The sequence below is a fragment of the Carlito syrichta genome, unplaced genomic scaffold, assembly GCF_000164805.1.
Source record: "Carlito syrichta isolate Samal-C Ts95f unplaced genomic scaffold, Tarsius_syrichta-2.0.1 Scaffold303684, whole genome shotgun sequence".
NCBI lineage: Eukaryota > Metazoa > Chordata > Mammalia > Primates > Tarsiidae > Carlito > Carlito syrichta.
In genome coordinates this window covers 407,532-416,976 of record NW_007247780.1, presented here as the reverse complement: position 1 = coordinate 416,976, position 9,445 = coordinate 407,532, and positions in this window count along the sequence as shown.

The following is a 9,445-nucleotide window of genomic DNA, read 5'->3' as shown; positions in this document are numbered from 1 at the left end:
ATCCTAAAAAGCAAAATTCACAATGTCTGGCATCCAATAAAAATTTTTCAGGCATGCAAAGAGACAGGGGAAAGTGACACATAATAAGAAAAAGTAATCATTTGAAACAGGCCCAGAATGGCTATATAACATCCTTTTTAAAAGGATGTTACAGCATCCTTTTTTAGGTCAAGATCTTGCCCTACTTTTGCTTCTAGAAGTATCGTGGTATTGGGTTTTACATTCATGTCTATGATCTGCTTTCTGTTAATATTAGTATGCATGTATATTTGCTTGTATGTATTAGTTGTAGGCATGAATCAAAGTTCATTTGTCTGCATATAGATATATAATTGTTCAGGTGCCATTTGCTGAAAAGGCTATTCTTTCTTCACTGGATTGCCCTTGTATCTTTGCCCAAATTAGTCATCCATATATATGTGAGTCTGCACTATTCCATTGATCTACTTGTCTCTCCTTGTGCCAATACCACACTCCCTTGATTACTGCAGCTTCATAACACAACCTGATATCAAGTAGTGTTAGTCTTTCAACTGTGTTCTTTTTTTCAAAGTTTTGGCTATTCTGGGTCTTTAATATTTCTCAATACATTATAGAGTCAGCTTGCCATTTTTTAGGGGAGAAAAGCCTATTAGGAGTTTGATTGGGATTGTGGTGAATCTATCGATCATTTTGGGGAGAATTGACATCTTAATATTATTAAGTCTTCCAGCCTAAGAACAATGTCTATTTCCATTTACTTAGGTCTTCTTTTATTTCTATCAAGAATATTTAGTAGCTTTCAGGGTACAGGTCTTATACATATTTTTTCAAGTTTATTCCTCAATATTTCATATTTTGATGCTTCAAAATGGTATTTATTAATTTACATTTTTGATTATTCATTGCTAGTACATTGAAATAGTACTTTTTTGTATATTGGACTTGAGTTCTATAACTTTGCCAAACTTAATAGTTCTAGCAGCATTTTTGTACATTCAATTGAATTTTTTGATTATGTTGTCAATGCATAAAGACAGTTTTATCTCTTCCTTTCTAATCTGGGTGACTTTTATTTATTTTTTTATTTTCTTACTGTACTATTTCAAATTTCCAGTACAATGTTGAACAGAATGGGAGGATGGACATCTCTAGTTTTTTCCTGAACTTAAAGGAAAATTATTTCAGTTTACCATTTACTAGGATGTTAGCTTTAGGTTTTTAGTAGATGCCCTTTATCAGGTTGAGGATAAACCTATTCCTTCTTTATCTGTTACAGGATTTTAATTAGGACTGGATGTTGAGTCTTTTAAAATAATTTTTCTACATCTATTGAGATGATGATTTTTTTTCTTCTTTTATAGTTTGATAATATTGCAGATTACATTGGTTGGTTTTCAAATATTTTGAAACAATATTATATTGTAGCTTACCCCTGTGACATAATCTAGCCTTCTCTGGCTGACTGTGAGTGCATTACCAAACATCACAATATCACATTCTGCAGTGACCCACACAACTGCAATGTAGTCCTTTATTAGCAAGGTAGTACACAAATCTGGGCAATGTCTTCAGAGGTGATGAATCTGAATAGGAGTGAATCTGCCCAGGCATGAAGGCCTCCTTTTCATAATTGTGTTATTCCAGTCTGTGTCCTAGAGTGTTATTAGCTAGAAGGATTTCTTTAGAGTCTCCTCTAAGGAGGAAGGCAGTCTTCCCCACTACTCAACTGACTGTTGTAGTTGAGCTTCTTGCTTTATTTACTTGTTTATTATTTATTTAACTTAGAGCTATGGTAAGCCCATTAAAACATTTCCTTTTCTTTGGGGCATATTCAGATATTCAGGGTTCACTTACTGGTCCATTCACACTTCTAGATGTCAGTCTTCTCTGTCTGCTATATATATTAATGCCATTCACTGGAACTTCCATTTCCCAAAATTCCACTTCTCTCTTGAGGTCTTTTCTAGGCAAGGCTTCTCTCTACATATTTCAGACACCCTTCAGTGATTATAAATATACTCCAACGTTCTGCCATGATAATTGAGTAAAATTCAGATGTAGCAAAAATGATTGTACAAAGAGCAAAGGGTTATCATTGTGGGATGCAGTGAAAACACCCAGCTGTGAAACCTTGTATGCATCACTCATATATCTGCATCTGGATTTTCTGAATCAGAATTACTTGGTGAATAGGGTACCTTGCAGTTGAAATAACCCTCAAGCTCTCAGAATTCCCTCAACTTTATAATACCTTATTCTAAGAGAGAACTATATCTGTTAACCCCAGGGGAGACAAGCTTGTCACTTCAGTCTTCCCCTTATTTCAAAACGTAATTTGTGCTAATTCTCTAGTGCACAGCACTTAAGTCAATTCATCATAGAAAGACCATTAGGCATAAAGTGATAAATATACTGTGTCAACTTTGAAAATTGATTTAGCACTTTTCACGTAAAAACTTCAGATTTCTTAGGTAAGCAAACAGAGGCTTTTCCTTAATTGTTTTACATCATCAGATATCAATCTGCATGCTGGGAGACATATCATTTAGTAAAACTTGAAAAGGAAGGTAGATCAAGCACACCTCACTTAACAGAAATCTCTGCTGTAGTTCTCAATTAGTGTGTTGGTCTCCTCCATAAGTCTTCAAGCTCTGAGAGAACAGAGACTGTTTATTATTATATTAAACTGAGGGAAGTGTATTGTTTCTTTCCACCTCAATCTTTCAACAGCCCCACCAGCCTGCCTGCGGCATGGCTTCCTTGTGTTAATCATGGCAGGGTAGTGATGGGAAGAAACTCCACAGCCTCAGTGCCTCTCATTTATGGGGAATGGTGGTACATCCTGTTAGAAAGCAGATTTATTATTATCTTAGGTCCATCAAGTCACAATGCCCCTCCCTGCCCTCACTTGTTCCTGGAATGACAAAGAGATGGCAGAAATGCCACCACTCCCTGTACTTTTGCTTTAGTCAGACATCAACAGATCATTCCATTCTTTCCTGCTGAACTTTGGCACAGTGTGTCAGATGTCCAGCATCACCATTACATATTGTGCAGTGGCACACAGCATCCACTCAGCTCGCCTTCCTCCGTCTTGTCCCTGGTGCTGATATTTGGCATTCCTGCACCCCCATTTCATGGGTCTTCTTCAGTGGGTCTCCCTCCAGGGTGATGACTACTTACTTCTTTATCACTCAAGGACATTTGGTAATATCTAGAGACATTTTTTGTTTCCACAGCTGGGAATGGATACAACTGGCATTTAGTGGGTAGAGTCTGGGATGCTGCGAAACGTCCCACAGTGCACAGACCACCTCCCACAATAAAGAATGATCTTGTCTAAATGTCAAAAGTATCAAGGTTGGAAAACCCAGGTCTGAAAAGGAAACCTTGGATTCTCTCTCCTCTAGGATTAGGTTATGTCTCAAAATGCTGTCTACATGACTGGAATTTTGATACTCACATCTTCCCTCAGGAAGAAATCTTTCCTCCGGAAACTTAATTATCCTGCCAATGCTCACCAGCTGGAGTTTGACTTCATATTTTTATTGGTTTCCTGGAAACCTCTTACTGCATTCCCTCAGGTATCCACAATGCCCAAGCCATACACACGCGTGACACACTGTGTTTAGCTTGCATAGTGTCTCACGCCAGAACCATTCCTGGCAGATTGCTTCAGCTCATTCTCCTATCCCAGCCCTGCTCCCACATGCCCTGTTGCCAGCAAGTCTCCCACCTGAGCCTACTTCCCCAGGACAAAACTGTGGACAGGAGCCAACATCAAACATGGCCACATTCAGAAGTCAGCTCAAGTGTTGCCTGTCATTAATTGAATAAATAAACTTTTGCTGCAGAACAAACCATGTATGCAGGTGTCATCTAATATTTTTGCTGATTTTTCTGAGCCTATCCTAAGAGAACTTTTTCACACTTCATTTTCAAAGCAGGAAGACTGTGTGTGTGTATGTGTGTGTGTGTGTGTGTGTGTGTGTGTGTGTGTGTGTGTGTGTGTGTGTATGTGTGTAATAATACATACACATATATATGCATGTGTATATATATATATGATATGTATATACACACACACACACATATATATATATTTATGGAAGAACTATAGCTCATTTTTTACCCAAGATGAAAAGTGAAACTCATAAACATGTATAACTGAGCAAAGATATCTTAACAGAGACAAGAAAATTCAAATTATTGGCAAGGTACCATACATAATTGTAACAACAACAACAACAACAAAACCTGGTTGTGTTACCTCCTGGCCAAATCACTCTGCCTAATCACAAGATCACACAGACAGGCTGAGGCTTGTGAGCAATAAGGCTGGAATGAGAGGCCTCGGATTCATCCAGGGCATAAGACAATAAAGGCAGGAGTGGGGATGCAGGAGCAGCTGGTCAATGCAGCAATGTTCTGAGGAAAGACTGGGTCAGGCCAGGAAGACAGGAGAAACGGTACCAGAGAAATAAACTTGACTGGGGAGAGACAGCAACGAAGGTATGAATGACTTGGTTCTACAGTCATGGGAAGTAAATGGCACTCAGCTTTGCCAGTCATCAATTGAAATGGGTAAGAAGAGCTATTTGAAACATGCTAACCACTAAGATTAGGAAGATCTTATAAGCACTTATCTATATGAGTTTGCTCAGGCTGCCATAACAAACATTATTCTCAGGATTCTGGAGGCTGGAAATCTAAGATCAAGGTGTGGGCAGAATTGGTTCCTCCTGAGGCCTCTCTCCTTGGTTTATAGATGTCATCGTCTCCATGTGTCCTCATATGGTCGTCCCTATGTGCCTGTCTGTGTCTTAATCGCCTCTTCTTATAAGGACACCAGTCCTATTGGATTAGGGCCCACCATAATGTCCTCTTTATCTTAATCACCTCTTTAAAGACTCTATCTCCAAATATAGTCACATTTTGAGGTAGCGGGGATTAGGACTTCAACATATGGATTTGGGTTGGGGACAGCATTCAGCTCATAGCAGCATACTTCTAGTTCTGTTTCTACAGTCTTATTTTGAGACAATGGGCCACCTAAACAATGGCATGAGGAAAAGATGCAATATAAATAACAAGGTCCTCCCAGGCAGACCCCCAGTAGGAAGAGGAATCGAACCTATCAAAGGTATTCCCTGAGCACAAGGTGATGGAGTGACAAATGCTCACTTATTAGTGCCAATTTCAATCTTGTGATGGATTTTCATTTAGCATGTTATAAAAGAAAATATCCCAGCAGACACTCACACATGAGGGATTACAGCAGTGGGGAAAAATTCCCCTGTTTATTTGTGAAATTTGATGAAGCATTTCACTGGCCACCTTCTGGGGATAACCTATTCACTGCCATCAGGTAAATCAATAGCCTTCATTTAGATTCTTAATTGGCAATTTGATCTCATTCACTTTGCCCAACACTCATTGGCTGGAGGGTTGATGGAGATTGGGAACAGGCTTTTAGAAAGAGTTTTGAAAATGTTATTTCAACAAAGATTAATTTGAGTCATTGAGGTTTCAGAAAGGTTCACATTTTTTTAAAGCTCTTCGAAGTCAATCTTAAATGAATGTTCAGAGGACTATTTCTGTGTGTTTGTATATGTGTGTGTCTTGCCCTCTCCCAATTCTCTATCCCCACCTTTAGAAGGCTGAAAGACTCAAGGCCAGGCATGGTGGCTCATGCCTATAATCCCAGCACTTTGGGAGGCCAAGGTGAAAGGATGGCCTGAGCCCATGGGTTCAAGACCAGCCTGGACAATGTGGCGAGTCCTCATCTCTACAAAAAAACAAGAAAAATGAGCCGAGCATGATGGCACATGCCTGTAGTTCCAGCTACTTGGAAGGCTGAGGCTGAAGCTGAGGTACTCTAGCCTAGGCGACCAGTTAAAAAAAAAAAAGGCTGCAAGATCCAGAATGCAGAATCAAGTGTATTTTTAAAAATCATTATATCAGTGCTCACGAAACAATGCCTACTTCTCTTTCTTTCTCATTTCACTCTATTATCGAATCAAAGAAAATCATCTTTAGGAAATATTGAGAATTACCAGAGATTTCAAATTGGTGACTGGCAACACAACCTATTATTGATATTTCATGTAAACGTTTGCCATCTAGATGACAAGAATAATGACAAAAAAAAAAAAAAAACTAGCAAGAATAGCCCCAAAGTGTGTTGGAACTACACCTCTCAAAGCATGTCTTGAAGCAAGTTAATACAAGCTACTTGATAGAAGGGTTCTATGATGAAATGAGATTGGGAAAGCTTAGTTAAACAAAGTCAGTTTTCTGAACAGCAAGGCTTCTCAAATCCTTCAACAGGCTGATGATGCCCATTTAGGTTTTCTAGGAGAAGGGCACAGCACTCTGCATTCATCAGACTTGTGTAGCCATATAACTTCCCTGCTCAGGCCATCTTGTGGGGCTGATGGCATGTAGAACACATATTCTAGGAACATGCTGAAAGTGAGGGGAGTCCACTCTCTGGCTTGGGCAGAGTATTGGCCCTGGTACACACTGACATGATGACAGTGAGTAATTCATGTAGTCTCTCTGTAAACTGCCTTTCCTTACATGCAAGAGGTCTCAGGAAGCTGACCTCTCAGATGCTACCTGGCTCTAACAGTTTTTGCCAAAAGGAATAATCATGGTGAATGTAGAAGTTAATACCCAGCCACTGGTTTCAGAGCCAATGCAGTCTGCAACAGAACTGACTGATGTTTACCTCTTGGTATAAAGAAAGTCACCAGCTTTCTCCTCAAACGTCATGATGTGCTTCGCTAAGCTTGTTCCACCCTTCCACACTGAACTTGATCCACCCTTTTGCTGTAAAGCCACAAGGCCGGTAATCAGCTAGGATTTCTGCATTTGGTTAAGATTTGTCTTTTAAAAGTCTCAATTATATTTTTTAGAAATCTGCCTGATGCTTACACAATCCATTGATTTTAAATAAAGCTGGCAAAGCAATTCAATAGGAAAAGAACAGTCTTTTACTTATTTATTTATTTTGAGTTGGGATCGTACTCTGTTGCCTGCGTTGGAGTGCAGTGGCACGATCACGGCTCACCACATCTCAATCTCTTGGGCTCAGACAGTTGTCTGCCTAAGCCTCCCATGTAGCTGGGACTACAGGTGTGTGCCATAACTCCCAGATATTTTTTTTTTGTAATGAGATCTTGCTATGTTGCATAGGCTAGTCCTAAACTCCTGGGTCCAAGCAGTCCTCCTGCCTTAGCCTCTCAAAGCACTAGGATTACCAGCATGAGCCACTGCACCTAGCTGAGAATAGTCTTTCTCGACAAATGGAATTGGAAAAACTAGATAGCCATATGGATAAAAATGAACTTTGACCCCCATATCCCATACTCCAGACAAGTATTAAGATTAATTGAGATTTGATATAAATGTAAAATCTACAACTATGAAGCTTCTAGAATAAAACACAGATAAATGATTTCTTAGACAAATACCCAGCACTACACATTAAAAATTATAAATTGCACTTCATGAAAAATACATCTGTTCTTCCAGATAGATGAAAAGGCAATTCACTGACTTTAAGACCAAGTATTTGTGTTGAGAATATGTAAAGAGATCCTAAAATTCAACATAAAACAAAACAAAAGTGTATGCAAAAACATCTAACAACAAAAAATTGAAAATGGGTGAAATATTTGAACTGAAACTTCACTAAGAAAAGATTGACAAATAACTGGTGATCACATGAAAAGATGCACAGTATTAGTTATCAAGGAAATAAAAAGTGAAACCACGAGTTATCCATCTCTACCCACCAGAATAGCTGTAGTTAAAACAACAGACAATACTGGGTGTCGATAAGCATGTGGAGCAACTGCAACTCCCATGTATTGAGGTAAGAATGTAAAACAGTACAACCACTTTAGTTGACTACCCTATGGCCCAGCCATTTCACTTGTAGACATACACTCAGGAGAAATGAAAACATATATCCATCCACACAAAGACCTGTACATACTCATGCTAGCATTATTCATGATAGCTTCAAACTGAAAAGAACCCGAATGTTCACAAATAAGTGAATGGATAAACATATTGTTACATATTCTTATAATGACATGTTACTCAGAAATATTTTAAAAAGAACTGTTGCTACATGCAACAAAAATGGATTAATCTCAGAAACAGTGTAAGTCAGATACAAAAGAGAATATATTGTATGATTCTATGTATACAAAGCTCTAGAAAAGGCAAAATTAAGCTATGGTGATAGGAACAGAACAATGGTTGCCTCCAGCTTGGGGGGTTGGTGTCATGAGGAAATTTTTCTGAGTGATAGAAATATTCTATATATTTATTAGGATGATATTTCATATGAAAACATTTGTGAAAACTCATCAGAATATATAAAATATTTTTAAAAGCACAAAAAGTTCCGCATTTTTAAAAATATAAATTTTATCTCAATTAAAAAGAAATACCATTCTTAACCTGCCCAAAGAGAGATTCCGTCTGAAACTTGAGTATGTGTCTGACATTTACATTTAATTATGAGTTTGTAAAAGACAAGAAAATAGCTTTGGGGATTCATTTATTCAACAAGTATCCGTTGAGTACATTCAATGCGGCAAGGGTTGAATGCTGGGTGTGGAGTGGGTGAATATGAGGAATATAGTCCCTATCTCTCTGGAGTTCATAGTCCAGAGGTTAGAGAGAATAGGGACATTTGAAACTGGGATTTTGGAAGGGATGCCAAAGGTGGTGATGACAAAATTCAGGGAAGAATCTTAGGAGTGGAGGGAGGGCTAGGATTTGGGACTTAGAGGTATCGGGTAGATTATCACATGGATGCTGAATTGAGCCAAGTATTGCTAAGAGTGAGGTGGAAAGTATGATGAGGACCTCAGAACTTAATTATCGATAAATGTTGGGGTGTAACCAGCAGATTGATAGGGAATGGCAAAGCAAAAGGGAGAATGCTGCTACAACAGAATAGCACGAGTTGCAAAAATACAGGGGTTTTTGGAGGAGAAAGGAAGGGAAGTGGTCCGGAAGCAGCAATGATATATGTGATCCACTCTGCCCTAAGTGATGAGATAGGAGTGGAGCCAGAGTCCTCTGAAGACAGGCTAGTTTTAAATAAGGGAAGAGTAGACAAGAATGTTTGTAGGAACATTTGAGGATATATGACCATTTGCTGGCTCTGCAGTAGGGCAGGGTAGATACAGAGATTTGGAACAGAGGATATTGCTGGGTTCAAACAAAGCAGGGCGCCAGCCTTACCTCAGACCTTTCCCTAACTTAAGGAAGCCAGGTCCGTATTGTTTCAGCCAATCTGAGTTAGGTATTATGTTACTTGAAGCTGAAACATCCCAACCGATATGAGTGGTGATACTGAGCTGGTAAACAACACCAACACAATTGTGTTTTCTGGATTCACTCATGTACATTTTTTGCATGAAAAGTTCAAACTTCC